The sequence below is a fragment of the Chelonia mydas genome, chromosome 2, assembly GCF_015237465.2.
Source record: "Chelonia mydas isolate rCheMyd1 chromosome 2, rCheMyd1.pri.v2, whole genome shotgun sequence".
NCBI lineage: Eukaryota > Metazoa > Chordata > Testudines > Cheloniidae > Chelonia > Chelonia mydas.
The window spans coordinates 175004657-175023380 of record NC_057850.1 but is presented as its reverse complement, the minus strand read 5'-3'; the positions used below and the strand labels follow the sequence as shown (position 1 = coordinate 175023380).

The 18724-nt window shown below is 44.2% G+C and overlaps 1 long non-coding RNA gene across 1 annotated transcript; it reads left to right on the top strand.

The window, feature by feature from the left end:
* The first annotated feature begins 10384 nt into the window (after nucleotides 1–10384).
* On the top strand, nucleotides 10385–15959 carry LOC119565514. The gene is made up of 3 exons (XR_005224186.2): nucleotides 10385–10413; nucleotides 12785–12881; nucleotides 15812–15959. It is a non-coding gene; the product is annotated as an uncharacterized LOC119565514 (long non-coding RNA).
* The last annotated feature ends 2765 nt before the right edge of the window (nucleotides 15960–18724 follow it).

Below are 18724 nucleotides of genomic sequence, written 5' to 3'. Positions count from 1 at the left end.
GGTTTGCACCCCCGTAGTGGAATTTGCAAGGAAGTTTATCCGTGACCTCAGTGCCTGCGTTTCATTGAATTGCTAGTGTGAATCAGAGAGGATCTGCCACCCATTATGGAAGCTTCTCCCAGGGTGGATCATGAGAAGAAAGAGTCCACCTCCCCCTCCTTCAAGCTATCACTACAGGGCTGGTCATTTTGCAGACAGACACCTCGTTGGAAACCCATCCTCCTGGGCACTGCATTGCTCCTTCGTGCTTTCTCTGCTGTTTCTTATATAAAATATTCCCCCCACCCTCCCGGCCAATCTGGGACTAGTGCAGAATGAAAAGCCAACGTCCCTCTCTCTAATGGACACGTTAGAAATGTGCTGGCCGAGCGCAGGAGCTTGGCCTTTTATTACCCTGCTTAATCAAATCCTTCATCTGCTGCCCTGCGCCCGGCACACAGAATGTGCATTTCCCAGCAATCTGCGGAGCGGTGACGGGGAGGGATTGGGAGTGGAAAATTCCCCCACCCCCGATCTCAGTTTGCCCCCTGAAGCTTTCCTGGCTATCCAAGCACATGCAGACGTTTGTTACTAACGATAGTTTTAGGACTGGCATTTTAGTCAGATCCGTGCACAGTGCGGCTGTCCCGGAGCTTTCTCTGACTTTGCAATATAGCTTCATTTCTCCTCTGCAGTTACAAGACCAGTTACAAGTCTTTTGCGATTCCAAAAGCGAAGTGGCAAAATGGTGCATACTCCATGGACCTGTTCGCTTCAGGGACCAGTTTTCCCTGTGCAATTTAAAATCAGAAGCCTTTGTTCCCAATGGTAAATTCTCTCATCAGGGAAGACTGTGGGTGAAACCCGGGTCTCATTGCAGTTAGTGGCAAAACTCCCATTGATTTCAATGAAGCCAGGATTCCACCCTGTGACTTTGAATAATTTATATACTTACGTTATTTAGTTTATCGCAATAACTTTCTACACTAGTTATAATCCCAGTGGGGAAAATATTAATTAACTCCTAACCTGCGAATGTTACAACATTTAAATTGGCTCTGCAGTACGATAAAATCTAGGAAGAAAACTGGAATCCTGCAATACAACAAGAATGTTTCTTAAAAGGGTTAGTTTTGCTTTTCTTAGATTTAGGGCCCGATTCTACAAAGGCTGATGTGAGTAGTCCCTACCACTAGCCGTCTGGGTTTGCAGGATCGGGCGCTTAGTTGATGACTTCTCCGCTGCACGCTAGGGACACTTACCATTTAAGAAATTGTTTTATTATTTTAAGACACAGTCAAAATATTTTTTCTTCTTACTTTTAAAAGTAATGTTGCCACTCATAGTTCATTGTCAGTTACGCAGAGGCAAATTTGTCCTTACTCGGCCAATGAGTTTCCAACACGACATACATCGAAACAAGCAACATCTGTCATTTCCCTTGAAATCATACAGTTGTGCTAACATGATATTCTCCCTCAACCTACCCCCGAGATAACTTGGGATTTGAGTCTGATCCCTCCCCCGCCCTGCTTTGCTTGTGTTTTCTGGTCGCCTTTAAGCGATTAGCATGTGCCTACAGACAGAATAATCACCCATTAGTGTGATACACTATAGCCTGCCTGCCAAAACTACTGCTGCAGAATTCGGGTGCCATTGACTTGTGAAATCTTGTCTGTTAAACCTGCCGATCATAATTGCAAGTCCCAAAATCTTCCCATGAACTGGAATTACACTTCTCTGGTTTTCAGGTCCAGTCTATATTATCAGCTGCAAGGTATCCTGTGTCTGCTGCTTTTTTGTGAGGTGTTCATAGGCAGAGAGGGGAGACAAGCGTATTTTTCAAGATCAAAATAATGTATCGTTTGATGGGTTATAACCGAAACCCTGGTTTTGATGTGTCCTGACACGGACACAATGGAGAACGTTCGTGTCTGCTACATGGATTGCCACTTTAGAATAAAAATGTCACGAGAAGACATCATAAATCTCTACAACTCTATTCTTCCGTATCTGGAGTAATCTAATCTCGTCAGTTCGCTCTCGACTCAAGCCTCATCTTTTCCCCCTCGATGTACTTAATTATATATACAGCTCTGTCTTCCGGATTTATCATCCTACTAGATTGTTGGGTTTCGAAACAAAACCAGGCTGAAATTTGTTTCTGAAATTGACACAGCATTTCCAGTCCACCGATCACACATCGTGTAGCAGAAAGGGCTGCGCCAGCTCGTCAGAAACCCAGCTAACCTATATCCAATTTCACAACAAAAACACCTCAATGTCACCTACACCGAGAAGGTGGCTTATTGGAGCAAAATGCTAGGCGTTTTAAACCCATTAGGTATCTCCCAGATGCAAATCTAATGGTGGAAAGAAAAAGGCTCTATTAAGACCCGAGGGTTGACAATTAGATTATAGCCCAATTGCCAGTGGATAATGTGCTAAAAGCTTTCCCGCTTAGTGTAACTCCTTACTGAAAATTATTCACACTTTGCAGGCTACTGCACTCCTACACAGGAGACGTCTTTGTCTATGGAGACAGTGGACAGCCAACCATCATAGTCTCTCTCTCTCTCTCACACACACACAATTCATTAAACATATACCAAAAAGCAATAAAGCAAATGTATATATGATGTATGTATGTCTATAATCATACATGTATATACATCCACATGCGCTGTGCATGTACTTATAATTATTTGTATCTATACACATACACATATATAAATATGTATATGCTCCTGTGTGCTCAAACACGTATACAGTGTATGTGTACACACATGGAGACAGAATGGATAATGTACGGTTTAATGCTCCTTCTTGTGTAGCTCCATTGTTTGTACATTTTATATAAGGTTTACATCTAACATTGAAGTGATGACATTTTTATAAAGCTATTTAAATACAATCCAGCTTTTGCCACTATAAAATCGGCTCTGTTTTGAAACAGTCACTGCAGATGATCCAATATATATCAAAGCCGTGTTCTTGGATTTCTCTGTTTCACTATATAATTAAACGTTCTAAGATTTCGAGTGAAAGTTTAATGTAAATATTAGGATTTTTGTTTTGGTTTAAGAGTAATTATTTGAAAGGCTGCGAGGGACCTATAAAATATGATCTTGCTAAGTACAGACTATAGGTACAGTTTTTTTACCTAGAGGAAGTTGTTTTCCCTTTCTACAGATTTTTAATCAGTTGAAATGGTTTTTTGAAAGCATTGACAGCTCTGCAAAATATAAACTGTACGATCGCCAGTGATATGTGTTTTATATAACGCAATCAATGAATAGACGCTATACAACCAAAATAGCATTAGGATTACAATGTTTCTGTCTGTAAGGGCTGTGTTAGACAACACTAGAAATAAAGCAAAATCCAAGATTTAATCACAGATACTAACAATTAAAACTTTTGGAGATTTGCTGGTTAAAAAACATTACAATACTAAATAACTGATCATACCGAAATATACCTTTTTACATCAGAGTTAAAATGTAGTCACATCCACCCCGTTAGTACTTATTTCAACTAGAGGACGGCATTGCTGACTGATAAGAGAAAGCCATTAACATAATTTAAACTTCAAATTTGAGTTTGGCTAACTTGGTTTGGTAGGAATCACATGTTCAAAAATGGCATCTGAAATTCATCGTGAAATGTCCCACAACTACAGAATATTCTTAATTAAATAATAGAGCATTTTTCCTAAGATTAATGAATTTGTCAGGAACAAATGCAAGACCTTGAATAGAGTACATTTTACTCTCGACTACTTCAAGGGGAGATTCCCCTGAACAAGGACTGCAGGATAAGGTGCCTAAAAATAGTGAGAGCTTCAAAGGAATATGACCATGAATTAATATTATTATTAACTGTTTGAAGTATAGACAGTTTTAAGGCTTTTTATAATACACATTTAAATCAAAATCTCTTTCTTCATTTTAGATACTTTGGACTGAGTAATATTGTATGATTGATAATCATGTCCTTAAGTTAGTTAAACAAGTGAGTCTTGTGTATCTTGTGTCCATTTTGTGGCAAGACCAGGTTTGACAGGTGTTTAATAATCTGTCTATTCGTCTACCAGTTTCGGATATCTCCGATCAGTCAACTCGCTCAAACTGAAAGGCAGGTTACGTGCCACGTTTTAAAATCCCCACCAGCAATTTACCTTTCTGTCAAAAAGTCACAGCGCTTAAACCGTTGCTTTTATGTGTGCTACAAAGTGTTGCAAAAGAAAGTGTGCGTGTGGTGTGTCCATTAGACTCGTCGGAGAAGTGCATTACCAACACGCACGACCAAGCCAAGTTTTATTATATAACGTGACTTTCCTCTGCCTAACTCTTCATATTGAGGCTACAACAGAAAGAAAGCGACAAGCGAAGCAACAAAGCCATTAACGTCACCACCCAAACTGGTTTAGACTCGGGCTGTCGTTTCAATTCCCCGCTCTCCTTGTAATTTACAACATCCATGAACCCCCGGTCTCGGTAACCAGGCCTACGAGCACGAAAGCAGAGCTAGGTAAGAGGTTGGAGGATGCTAATACAAGGCCCAATACCGCCGGGTTTTGTTTGTTTGTTTTTTCCACTCCAGCAACATTCCCATTGACTTCCGGGGGAGTTTTGCCAGGCTGAGGGCAGACGGATCGGGCCTGCTACGTTGTAACACCGATGGGATGTCACCACGAGCAGCCCCCGTGAGCGGATCCTAATTCCCCGGGTTACCACCAAGCGCTCCTGGCGTGCGGCCGCCTCGGCCCCTGCGTTTCTGACAGGCAAACCCGGCCCGGGATTAGCAAATCCGTGCCAGGCCCCACCAGCCCCCGCTTCTCCAGCGGCCCAGGGATGTGCCATGGACCAGCCTTGGCTTCCCTCTCTGCAGCCGAGCCGCTGCGGCGACCACCCGGCTTGCGCGGGGGAAGCCTCTTTGGCAGCTCATGCTCCCAGCCCCGCCGCCTTTGATGTGCCCAGCGGCGGGTCGCCCCCTTCCCCGGCCGCCCTGGCGGCAGGAAAGCGGCCGCGGCAGCAGGCACCTCCGCGCGGCCCGCCCCGCCCCGCCCCGCCGCTTAGCCGAGCTCGCGGGCGGAGGAAGAACCCAGCCGCGGGCCGCCGGCCCAGCGCCGTCCACCGCCAAGCAGCCACCGCTCGCCTCCTGCTGCCCGAGCAGGTTAGGAGCGCTGCGGTGTCCTTCCGTCCCCTGCCCCCCGGCAGGAGAACCCCCCACGGCACGGCACGGCGCGGCGCGGCGCGGCGGGGCCATGAGCCAGGGCGCCGGGAGCGGTGGGGCTTCTATGGCACATGGGCCTCTCCCACGAGGGAGAGATACAGGGGGCGCTGGAGATCAAGACTGCGCTGTTCCTAACACCGCGAGGCCACCAGTGCTTCTCCAAGTGTGTGTGTGGGGGGTCCCAACCCAACGGGGGGCACAAGACTATTATAGGGGGGTCTCCAGAGCGGTGGCTGTTGGCTGGGCACCCAGCCACTAGCAGCAGCCCAGAAATAAGGGTGGCGGTGTGTATGGGGGGGTCTTACTTTTTTTGGGGGGTGGAGGGGTCGTGGCAGCCTGAAATATTTTTAAAGGGGGTCCTAGCAAAAAACGTTTGAGAACTCCTGGCCTAGGCTAAGGGATGGCGCTTGCGGATCAAGGGCCTGACCCCTTGGACTCATTAAAGATCCCCTGGCACTTTTTGTAATTGGCGGCATGTTAGTTAGGGGCCTGGTCAAATTCCCAGTTAGGTAACCACTAGAACTGGTTGAAAATTGTGCAACAAAGAGAAATGGGGGGAATAAATAAAAGCTGTATTTTTAACTAATGTTTTGTCAAGTAATCTGAGTTTGGAAAACAGAACCAGCTGTAACCACATTTTACCCCCACACCAACACACCCCCTCAGTTGGGTAGAGGGCTGGTTGGCAGACAATGGTTCCTGGAGCCTTTCCTCCTGGGGGTACAGAATAAAAACATTCGCAAAAAGAAAAGGAGTACTTGTGGCACCTTAGAGACTAACCAATTTATTTGAGCATAAGCTTTCGTGAGCTACAGCTCACTTCATCGGATGCAATGGTTAGTCTCTAAGGTGCCACAAGTACTCCTTTTCTTTTTGCGAATACAGACTAACACGGCTGTTACTCTGAAACCAGTAAAAACATTGAAAGGACTGTTCAGGAAGGGGCTAGCATTTGGATGGAATAGGTAGGTCTGGATGTTATTTCTCTTTCCAAGTTCCTTACAAAAATAGCAGGATACAGTATTCTTCACTTCCTGTCCCAAACTCTTGAATACTGTTAAATAGCTAGAGGTGGTTGCATTTCAGTGATGGGTAAAGTGATCCCTCCGTAACATTTATATATCAGTTTACAAAGCACTCTGGGATCCTCCTGGATGAAAAATGGTATACAATTGTATACTACTGTGTTGGTGAGAGAATAATTCAACTTCAAATGTGTATGTACCCAGCTAGAAACAGACCTCAGTATTGTCGCATCTATTTTATATCTTTAGATTTATAACAATATAGACAGAGTAATTAAAACCAAAGGGCCTAATTGTAAATGCTTTGTCCCTTTCTTAAGATTTTTTCCTTTTCCTGGTTTTTTTCCTCCAGTCTAGCTTGGCGCTCTACCAAATCTCATTCATTTGAGAAAAGGATACGTATTTATGTTTGGATAAATTTTAAAGTACCTATCTCTGGTGCAGAAGCTGTTTGCTGGAATATTTCAATGAGACTTAAAAATCTCATCTCATTTATGAGTTTTGGAGGGCTCACTCTCTCATGTCTGGGCAGGCACATGTGCATGCCCCTTCTCACCATGTTTTTCAGGATTGGGCTACCAATTGTTTTTTAACACAATAAGTCAGAAAAGTAGCTCCTTTTTGCAGGGTTATGTTCTTTCCTTCTCTGATCAGATTCCTGGGCATTTCTAGGAGTTTGTTTAAGCAGCTGCCAGAAGAGCTGCCCCTGGGACTATCGGGTGGTTGAAGTAAATCTCTGCTACTGGGTCATAGCATTGCACAGTAGGGCTGGTTAGAAAATGTGTAAACAATTTTGGAATGATTTTCATATATTTTTATATTAGAAATGTTTGATTTCTTTGTGTGGAATTGTTTTAGTTGAATTTTCCCCTCAGGGTTTCTTGAAATTTGTCACTTATTTAGTTTTCATCATTTTCCATTTTCAAAGTACAATTTTGCTAGTTTGGGCACATTGTGGGATTTTAAAAAAGTATTTCAAAATTTTAAAAATGATGTTTGCAATTCTTTATATAAAAATAAGTGACAAACCACAAATTGAGAAATTTTTCAAAGTTATGTTCAGAAAACCTTTAAAAAAATCAAGTGGTATTTTTGATTTTAAAATTGTTCGTAAAGTTTCAGCCAGCAAACTTGTGTAGGGTCTGAGCTTGTGCCCACTGAAATCTATGTCAGAGGTCTTCCTGTTGACTTCAGTGGGCCTTGGGGCAGACCCAATAGAAGTTTGTGCTGCCCCTGCAAAAAAGATACAATGATGACTGATGAGGGTATTAGAAATAGGATGATGCTGGTGTCCCTCCCCAAGGATTCAATCATCAGCCTTTTTAAAACAAGGGCCCACAACTGCCAGAAAGCTAAAGAAATAATCCCTGGACAGGCACTAAAACAGATGTTCAAAAGGGGCCTCTGATTTTGCGTGTCTAACTTGAGATACCTCTGATTTTCAGTGATGATGGAATGATGGGTGCTCAGCACTTCTGAAAATCTGTCCCCAAATGTCTCAAACTGAACACCTAAAATTAGAGATCCCTTGAAAGTTCCAAGGTTCCTTGGCCCGTGTTTCCCTCCGCATGAGTATGATGCAGCAGGACAAGTCCCAAAGACAGTGCAGTTTATTTTGCTTTGAAGGCAGCTGTAGAAAGTATTACATAAAGCAACCAACCAGTTTCGAGGAGCTTCAATGACATCTATTCTTTTAATTTTTCCGAAGGGATTGAAAGAAAAAGTTCTGTTCTGTTTTCACACCTCTTTCCCCCACTCTCCCCTGCCTTCCACAATCTCTCCTGGTAGAGGGAAAGGAAAATGATAGTTTTCCAGAATGAACATATATTAATTAAAAACCAGAGAACCATTATATGAACTCAGAATGAAGGAGGTCCTGGCCTAGAGACAATAGAGTGAAAAAAAGCATTATGATTTAGAACTTTCCCTGATCATATAGAACACTTTGTAATTAAGTATGTTATATGGTCTAGGAAAGTCACTGCTTCTGCCACCAAGAAACTATCCCAGCAGCCTTCCACTGTCTGAAGTGTTACAGTGATGAGCACAATACAGAGGTGAGTTGGAGGACCAATTGGACATGGCATGGAGGAGTCCCACAGCCCCCGAGCTCATTCCCTCAGCATGGGCACTCAATAAGCAGCATTCCCACGCCAGGCTACAATGAGAGGCATCAGCTTTTGCTTATTTTAACAGGATGAGGGAAAGGGTTGGCGATTACTGCCATGAAGAGGATTTCCCCCCATATGTAGCGTTAAGGCTTAAGATTTTGAAAGTATTCAGATTTAGGTCTACAGGAACATGTTTCAATACCCATAACACAATGTATTGTTGACTTATCTGGCAAATTTCTAAGCACTTAAGGAGGAAAAAAGGCTTATTTTAAATAGCTTGCTCATAAATAACATTTGGGATAAGGCAGATCTGCACTGAAAAAACAGAGTTTTCATTTCAGTGGTGTGAAGACAACCGTACATGCTATGTACTTCCTGTCCACTCTCATTTCCAAAGGAAGAAAACATATAATAAAAAGTCAGTTCTCATATTTATACATTGGGCAAGGAAGCCAATTAAATAGATGATGTACCTGTAAAAGCTTACCCATTCCAAGGGCAAAAATATTTGCTCTTCAGAAGTACTTTATGAGCCACAGGGATTAGTCCTCAGTAGAAGGGAGGAGTTGGAAGTACCCAGAGAGAGAACGAACTCCAGAGACAGAAAAGTCACCCCAACGCTTCCATTTTGGGGCAGAATTTTTAAAGCAGCAGTTCTCAAGAGCCTTCCACCTAATGGAAAGCAACCATTCCATATCATGAAACCATTTGAGGTTTTGAAATATGTTTTTGTTCTGATGCGGAACCAAAATGCCTTTTTGAAAGATTTTGCAAAACGGGGAGTGGAGGTCTTCGCTGGGAAAAAACCAAACCAAACCCCCAAATCCTGTTCTTAACTCGGGTTAAATCATAATGAAAACAAGGCAACTAAGGCTTTATGTCAGGTTACCAGTTCAGGTTCAACCCCAGGTTCCAACTCAAGCTGCTAACTCATTAGCTTGCTGTCAGCTACTATTTTAACCTAAATTGGGAGCATGCAGGGGATTTTTTTTTTTGCTCTGAAGACACATCCAAAGACTCTATAGCCTGCTGGTTAGGCACTGGCCTAGTATGTGCCCAAGTCAGGGCCTTCAACCTGGATCCTCTGCTTCCTAAGCTAGCACCCGAACCACTAGGCTACAGTCTCCAGTCTAGCTCAGGAATGCTTCCTGAGGAAATTGTTGACCTGGGACTATTGTGTTTCTGCAAAACATTTTGGGTTAGACCAGAAACAGTTTTGTCAAAAGTATTTCAACCAGCTGTATTCCTACTCTCAGGCGGCACCCCAGTACGTAACTGCCTTCAGTTGTTGCCCACCCCCACACAGAAGCAGTTTCTTCAGGGTGACCTGGTCTCTCAATTTTATCAAGAGTGTCATGCTGTTTGAGGTTTCAGAATAGCAGCCGTGTTAATCTGTATCCCCAAAAGGAAACGAGGACTAGTGGCACCTTAGAGACTAACCAATTTATTTGAGCATAAGCTTTTGTGAGCTACAGCTCACTTCATCGGATGCATTCTGATGAAGTGCATAGGAATGCATCCGATGAAGTGAGCTGTAGCTCACGAAAGCTTATGCTCAGATAAATTTGTCAGTCTCTAAGGTACCACTAGTCCTCGTTTTCTTTATGCTGTTTGAGGTTTTTCTTAAGCTGCTGGAATCATACTAGCTAATCTTAGCTGCTATTAAAAACAAAAACAACCCCCTCCCCACCCCCAAAACCCTTCTAGCCCTCATAGTTGCAGGAAAAAGCTTGAAAAGTGGACATCCCCCCCCCCACCTACTCACCCAGAGGCTCCAACACCAGGAAGCAAAGAAAAAGAACTTTAAATGTATTATATTTAAAATCTGAGGACTTTTAAGCCAAACTCATGATTTTGGGGGCATGGCTCATGATTCTTAAACACTTGGGATTGACCATACTGCGTTTCACATAAGACAGCAGATCTCAACAGAGACTCTTGGGGCCAGATCCAGATCTCTGCTCTCTCCTTTTGCTCTGCTGCAATGGGACAGAGTGGCTAGAACATTTTTTTAAAACAGCCTGCTGTGGAATCCTGATGGGCAAGACAAACTTCAGGTGAGAAATGCATGCGTTGTGCTACCCACTCCTGCCCTCTCCCCATCAGAGTGACAGGGACAGCCATGAGTGTGCTCCGACAACCCTCGCGCAAACTAGATGGCAAGTCCTTCAGGGCAGGGATTGGCTCTTTTCTGTTTGTACAGCGCCCAGCACAGTGGCACCCCATCATAACATAAACATTTACTCCTAGTAGCAAAAGCAGCCCTGACTTATTCCAGCAACTGAATTGGCTGAAATCAATGAGGGATTCAATTGTGTTGAAATATTAGGAGTCCTATTTAAAAATCCTTGATACAGCATGGCCCTTTATTACACATGGCCAAATCCTGCTCTTCTGACTTTCATTGGGACTCCTTGTGTGACCACAGACAGCAGATTTTTGCCCCACATCTTTTATTTCTAAAGCCAACTGATGTATATGTGGGATATTTTTCTAATACTGAAGCTTTTTATAGACTATAAATAATACTATGGGGCTGGTGCTTTCCAAAATAACCGTTTATCCTAAAATATTGTGGGAAGCATAAATAGTCCTATGGGAAGTGACATTAGCCTGTATGTTTCACCAAATACTAAATGTTCCCCATGATCAGCACTACTAACTTAAAAGGGCCCAGAGTAAATTAGAATTGAAAATGAAAATCCATTTAGCCCTACTAGAATAAATTATGTGGATTTACTAAGCACATAGTAAAAGTGAGGCTGGCACTTTAAAAGAAAGAAAACAAACAGTTTTAACCAGGCTCTACGATGGGGAGGCATGCACCCAATTAGCGAGCATTTTACAGCAACTATTTTATAGCAAAAACAGAAACACACTGTTATTTTTGACCACAGAAACAGGCATATTTGACACGTCCCCAATAATGGAAAGAAAATTGAGAACAAAAGCTAAACATTGAAGACAAAGGGACTGTAAGAGAGCCAATAGGATTTGATGCTAAATCTCAGCAATAGGACTGCGTGTTAGTAAGGCAAAGTAGTTTCAGTGAAATGAAAAATTATAACTGTAATTACAGAATCGTCATTCCTTCTGTAGGAACTCCACATTTGCTTTGAGTCAGCAGGGCCTAGCGAAGAGAACACTAGACTGGGACTCAGGAAACCTGGATTCTATTCCTGCCTCTGGGTGACCTTGGGCAAGTTATTTCACCTTCCAGTGCCTCCGATTTCCCGTCTGTAAAATGGGGCTGATGATATTGACCTCCTTTGTAAAGCATTTTGAAATTTATTGATGATAAGAGCTAGGCATTTATTATTATGATAATACTTGCAAAACAGGAAGTTTGGAAAATATACCAAGCTGTAGACTTTGCCTGGTTTGTGGTAAACAAAACAGCCACACTTCTGTTCTTAAATCTGGTGTTGCCACTCATTAAGGGCTGAAGAGTCCAACACATTCATTTATATCTAATTTAAAAGATTAATCATATTTTTTAATATGTCTAATCTACGCTCCCCTCCTTCAGCCTTTTCTTAAACTCTGTTTGTAAAGTGGCCTGAGCCCTTTACCCTCAGTTGTTTCTAAGGAGTGAGAGGTAAGGCTGTATGTACACCAGAGAACAATACCCATGGTATTTCCAACAATAATCAAGGCCACCTGAAATCTGTCACTTAATATTTGCATGGCATCCTTTTCTTCAATTTGTCAATGTAGATTATGCCCACAAATAACCATTCCCAGTAGCATAATATGGCTCACTACTCAGTATCTGTCAAACAACTTGCCATCAGCTTTCTACAATTGATGTTTTCAGTAGATTTCTGCTGAAGACTGAAGAAGTTTTTCTGACCTCTTCACTACAGAGGATTCAAAGACCAGCTGAGGCAGCAGTCCAGTACTGCAATATGCCATACGAGAATGAGAATTAACTAAGCAACAGCTGAATTTGGAAATGGATTTAGAATAGCCACTGACCACTGCAGGAGAGAGAGTATTTCTTTAGTGCCGCTGCCATTAATCTGGGTCACATAGATAAAACTTTAGGGACTTATTCCCCTCTAATGTCTGACCCAAACACGGGAGGATTGAAGGGATGCAGACTGCTAAAGTCAAAAGAGCAAGACCAACAGTCTTGGTTCTTGCTCTTACTGATTTTCCTCACTGACGACATGAACAGACAGTATCAAATGTGTCCGAGAATGGCGTCTTTACTACTAGGCTAGGACCCAGGTTAGTTTACTGGTTCTTGCTCTGTTGGCCAGCAGGAGTAGGTCTGCTATGGGAGTGGTATTCTCACTGCTGGGGAGGATGGGATCATGGGAGTGGTCTGTGTATTACTCAGCAGCATGCCCCCTTCTAATTGAAGGCTTGATTCTGTTCCCACTGAAGATAATGGCCTAACTACTATTTAATTTGATGGTGCAGGATGAAGTCCTAAAGAAGTGGCTATAGAAGTCTCTGCTCAGAGGCCTGTTCACTCATGAAGAAAGCTGTGGGATGGGATGCAGAATCTCAAGGATGGGTAGGCCAAATCTGAGTTAAAAAGAGGGTCCATTAGAGTTTCTTAAAGATGTGAAGTAAACCCTATACCCGAGGGGTTGTGTGTGTGTAGTGGAAGTGTCAGTGCAAATTCCTGCAGCTTGTTCTAATTGGGCATACCTTTTTGTTGATTGTAGTATGTGTTCTTAATATTAGGGTGTGCAGTGACTAGAGGCTGGTGGACCAGGCACAGTGGTTTACGGAAGGGGCTTGAAGCTGGATTAGTGGGTGAGACGAACAAGCTTGTGGCTGGGTATGCAGCATAAATAAAATGTAGCAGAGCAGCAAGGGCAGAGAAGGGGAGGACTGATCATTTCAAGAAGCATGTTTTTAAACTGAGAAGACCTTTCTTTTAGTCAAGTACTTTTGGTCTCACGAGTGCTGCTGCAGCTCTCAACATCTATAACTCACTTTGCATTGCTAACTAAAAGCTGATGTCTGCTTTTTAAAAACACCAGTGTCTCCCAAACCACATGGGCGTTAGATACAGCAGGATCGTCGTCCCTCTCAAGCACAGATCCAGAGCAGTTGTGGAGACGGTGGCACTCACACAGCTCTCGTTTTGCAACATTTTCCCTTTTGGGGGCCAACTGAACTGATGGTTCTGTTAGATGTTTTCTAATGAAGGTTACATTTTTAATGGATAGTTTAACTTCTCAAATGAGCTCTCTAATGGAAAAGTTGCTGGGACAGGTAGGATCCAGCACCAAAGTAAATGTCACTTTTAATAAGTGACTCAATATTTTTCTGAATTATCTTCCAACTGTCATAAAATAAAATCTCTTATAAAAATTAGAGCGAGAGCTGGAAGAAATACATGCAACCAGCCATCTATCCAATTCATTTTTTTCTGCTTGCAAGCTAGCCATAAGACATTCATGATTTCCCCAAATTTGTTCTTTATCTGCTAATTTAATGAATGATGTGGCTGAACAAATGACATTCTTGGTATTATCCCTATATTGGGTGTTTGATTATTAGTTATTCTGTCTTTTTAGTTTCTTATAACATGCCTCTCACTGTCATATCAGACAGTATGTTTGTTAATGTTTAGGGGGTCATGTTAGCCATATATTATGGTGTCTGTTCCTTGTAAAGAGGAGGCATGCCTGACCAAAGCACTAGTGATCGGGGGGGGGGGGGGGGCAGTGGGGGAAGAGAGAGATTACGACACTAGAGAAACTTTAGGACATTTAAAAGCTTTTCCTGTCCTTTTTTGTACAAAAGAAAAGACATCATAGCGGGCTCTGCATATGGACCCCAGATTTAAAAATAGCTGTGTTCTCTTCTCACTGAAGATGAGAGACAGAAGCCAGACTTATTGGCTGTTTAGCAGACTTTACATTCACTTATCTGCCACACTGATACCAAATAACTGTGCATACATACACACATGTGGTCCTATTTGAAATGTTGTGGCCAGTCCCTCAACTGGCCTATTTAATTGTCTGAGTGCCAGGGACTGGAGGAAGAGTGAAAGGATTGGCACATTGGATGTAGGATGATAGGACATTCAACACAGCACAATTTAATTTATTTCGCTAGGGCATCACTTGAATTTATCAGTATCCCACTTTTTGAAACAGCCTGTCACTAATGTCATATTCACATAATCATGCCCAGTGTGCTAGGAAAGGTAGGTCAGATCTCAGGAACAATCTCTGTGTTGGGGAACCAAACTCACTTTAGGGGTTTAGGAAACAATCATCATAAGTCTTCCCCATGAGGTGTTTGCTTAGCAATGTGCCACTCCTATGTGTAACTGCCATTGCTGGTTGGCACGCACACGTATGCATACAGTCTACTCAGAGCAAAATCACCCCCAAAAATCACCCCCCAAGAAACCAAACTCACCAGAGAAGACGGGGCAGTCCAACAATGGCTACCACCAGCATGGCAATATCACAACCACCAAGCGCCTCTGCTAGTGCTTTGCATTATGTGAAGCAAAGACACAGCAGTCTATGTTTGTACAAACTGACTGGAAAAAGCAGGAAGTCGGGGCTGTGGAAGGGATAAGAATAAAGGGTTTGGGTTACAGGTTCTTGTCCATCCACAGCACCAGCAGTTAGCAGGGGCATTCAGTGTTGAAGAGGAAGATCCCTCTGTCGATGACTCCTCATAGCAGACTTCCCCCTAATGAGAGAGTCGTTGATGAGGATGTTGATAACTGGCCCTGTGCTAGGCTGGTTGAGTCCTGTGGGCCATGATAAACATGAGGGTCTCTCTATGGAGCACCTGAAGGCTGATGAAGAAGCTGTCCAAAATAGGATGCTGACATGTTACTTTCCCATTGTCTCAAAATTAGAGAGAAAGAAGAGGCCCATACAACTTGTGGGATAAGATCACAGGAAGCAGCAGAGGTACCGGAGCTGCCCAGGGTACAGGCTGTCATGCTTCACATAGTCAGCTAACTCCACCAACAGCCAAGAAAAAAACCGGACACTGAAATTGTACGTGTGGGAATATTTTTCTCTTGACAGCAGTGATGAAATCCTTGCAACTTGTCTAATATGTCAGCAGATGGTTAGCAACAGACTTGACCCCCGCTGGGTGGGTACCACATCTATGCAGAAGCAGAGTGATAGGGAGATACGTAACGAGAACCAGGTTGAGCGGCAGCATGGCTTTCCTCATGATCACTGCGGTGTGTCAAGAAAGCCTTGTGCGAGTCAGAGTAACAGCAATATCACCAGTGTGCCCAAAGTATTCCATAGGAGATTTAGTGTAAAACAACCCTGGACAAGAGTTTTAAGGGCTAAAAAATATGCTTGTATATAGGCTGAAGCCTTATTCTTGAATATTCCTGTGCAAAACATGCCAGTGCCTAACTTATTGTTACTTCCAGGGGGAGGGTCAGGGCTTTTGGGAACCAATGGCTGATGCTGTTCTTTATCTCCCCCGCCCCAAAAGGCATAGTTAGAGATCTGCACATGGCCAAGAAGTAATGTGTGCAATATAGCAAGCAGAGAGTGAGAGGGAAGGTACAGCTGATCTTGGACAAATGGCCCATTGATCGAACAACTGATTACGAGATCGTGTCAGCCTCATCAAGAGCACCAAGATCAAACCACCAAGGCATCACTGTATGCATGTGCGGATTAGAGCAGCAACACACTGCCATTGATATATTTGATAAACTGCGTGTTGGGATAGAAGAATGGCCCGCTCCCTCCCTTCTCTCCCAGCCCAGGTTCCTGGCCCCAGACAGTGGGTGAGATGTGAGGAAGGCAGTGCATGATGGCTGTTTCCCACAAGGCTCACTTTGTGCAATGCCTGATCCTAACAGAAAGGGAATGCGACAGCGAGTGGTGCTCCCATTGCTGCCTCTAAGGCCATGTCTGCACTTACCGGGGATCGAAGACCTGCTAAATTGATAGCAGAGCGCTCTCCGGTCGACTCTGGTACTCCAACGGAACGAGAAAAGTAAGGTATGTTGACGGCAGAGCGTCTCCTGCCAACATAGTGCAGTGTAGATACCACAGTAAGTCGACCTCAGCTACGTCGACTCCAGCTACGTTATTCACATAACTGGAAGAGAGTAACGGGAACAGAGTAACTTAGGTCGACTTACCCTGGTAGTGTAGACAAGGCCTAAGATCCGTAGCCACATCACGCAGTGTTGCACAGGGCATTGTGTTCCCAGAGCTTCAGTTAAAGCCCCAGTCAGCACATGAAGCAAGAGGTGGTGCTGGGGCGCTCCACAAGTAGAACAGGCTTTATGTGCAGGAGGCACGATTTAATGTTTCAACCTACATTCCTTCAGCCAGGCGCAGGAAGGCAGCAGCCTGCACTATGCACTGCCAGACTGACCCCTGATAAAACCTCGGGGCAATACCCTCAGGTCTTTGGATGATGCCACGAGGTTTTTTTCAGTGGGGATGAGACTTGCTTGTATTAGCCAGGTCATGTCATTGAATTACCTGCTGGATTAAAATGTAAGCTGTATGCTTGAGCAATACAGCAAGGAAGGTGATCCACAAGTGCAACAGTGACAGGAAACATGCTGCACCTGTGGGAGAGGTTAGCTGCCACCTCAGAGAAATACATCAAGAAGAATAGGCTATTGTGACTACAGATATTAACCCCAGTCTTTAAAGCACTGTGGATTTCTTGGGCCTAACTGCAGAGTAAGAGCTTCGATCCAGCAGAAAAAATGCTGACATCTATGCCAACCTTGTACGGGGCATGGGGGGAAGGGCTACACCAGGGACACGCAGCAGTGCCGCGTGAAAATAAACGAGCTTCAGCACGCGTACCAGAAGACAAGGGAGGCGAACCGTCATTCTGGTTCTGCCCCACAGACGTGCTGTTTTTATGAGGAGCTGCATGCGATTCTCGGCGGCGACCCCACCACTACCCCAAAACCCTCCGGGGATACCTCCCAGGAGCCCCAGGCGACCTTGAGCAACGATGAGGAGGAGGACATTGGTGAGGAGGAGGAAAATGTGAGGCAGGCAAGCAGAGGATCCATTCTCCCCGACAGCCAAGAACCGTTTTTAACCCTGGAGCCTTCACAGGACCAGTTGGAGGCGGAGCGTGATGCCTGGGAAGGCACCTCTGGTGAGTCCACATTTCCAATCAAAATATAGGGGTTACATGCTATTATTTTTTATGTTTAATCTGAACAAAAAAGTAGGTGTAGTGGGTATCGGTGGCCACTCTAGCTACGCAGAGGGTGCTCTCAGAAAAGACTCTTTATGTGCACGGGGATGGACCGGGAATCCTTCAGAGAGATCTCTAGGAAGCTTTCATGGAGATACTCCACAATCCTTTGCAGAAGGTTTCTGGGAAGGGCTTCCTTATTCCATCCACCATGGTAGGCCACTTTCCCGCACCACTCCAGTATTAACTCTGCTGGCATCATTGCAGCACACAGCATTGCAGCATAAGGACCAGGTCTGTACCCAGACGCACGCAGCATCTGCTCCCTTTCTGCCTCTGTTACCCTCAGGAGAGTGATATCGCATAGAGTCACCTAGGGGAAACAGGGGAAGTCTTCAATACTAGCCCTTAAACCGCAAACAATTCAACAAGTAATCTGCTCCCCATTTGGTGAAATCTGGGTCACACAACCACGCTTCCCAAACATGCCGTTGTTGTGGTTGGAAGGGATCACCATATATTGCAAGCAGCATTGAAAGAAAGGGGGGTGGTGGCTGCTTCCTGTTTGTCTCCCTTCCCCCCATCCCGGTGCCGCTTTTGTAAAAAGCAAACTATTCGGGAGGCTCTACCCTGGTGCCTGTCCTCAAACACCACCCAGGTTGCTAGGAGAAATGGGGCTTTTCTCAAGTTCCAACTTGTGATCCCCCGAATGTCTTCACAAAAACAGCAGCACGAGACCTCTTGCCCATGCCTCCTGGCCTTACTCACCAGACTGGAGCAGTAAACAGACTCTTGCGGTTGTGATTACGTTGTGGCTTGCAGTGAAGTGTATTGAGGGATGGTTTTTTTATTTAAAAAAATGAACCTTGCACCAGAAACAATGTATGCACTGTCAATGCTACCCTTGTGCTTTGCATTCCTTGCAGCTGAAACCCTGTCTGTCGGCACATTCTCAACACCGGGACAGATTAGAAGGTGGAAAAAGAAGACTCTGGAGGACATGTTCAATGAGTTAATGCACTCCTCCAAGAGTGACAAGATGGAGCTCAGAGCATGGAGGATCACACTGTCCGAGAACCTGGACCTGGACAGGAGAGCATGCAGGGAAAAAGAGCGCGTCACACAGGAGGAGATGCTGCGGTGTATGAAGGAGCAATCAGACATGTTGAGGCATCTGGCTGAGGTTCAAGAAAGGCAGCTGGACGCTAAAGTCCCTCTACA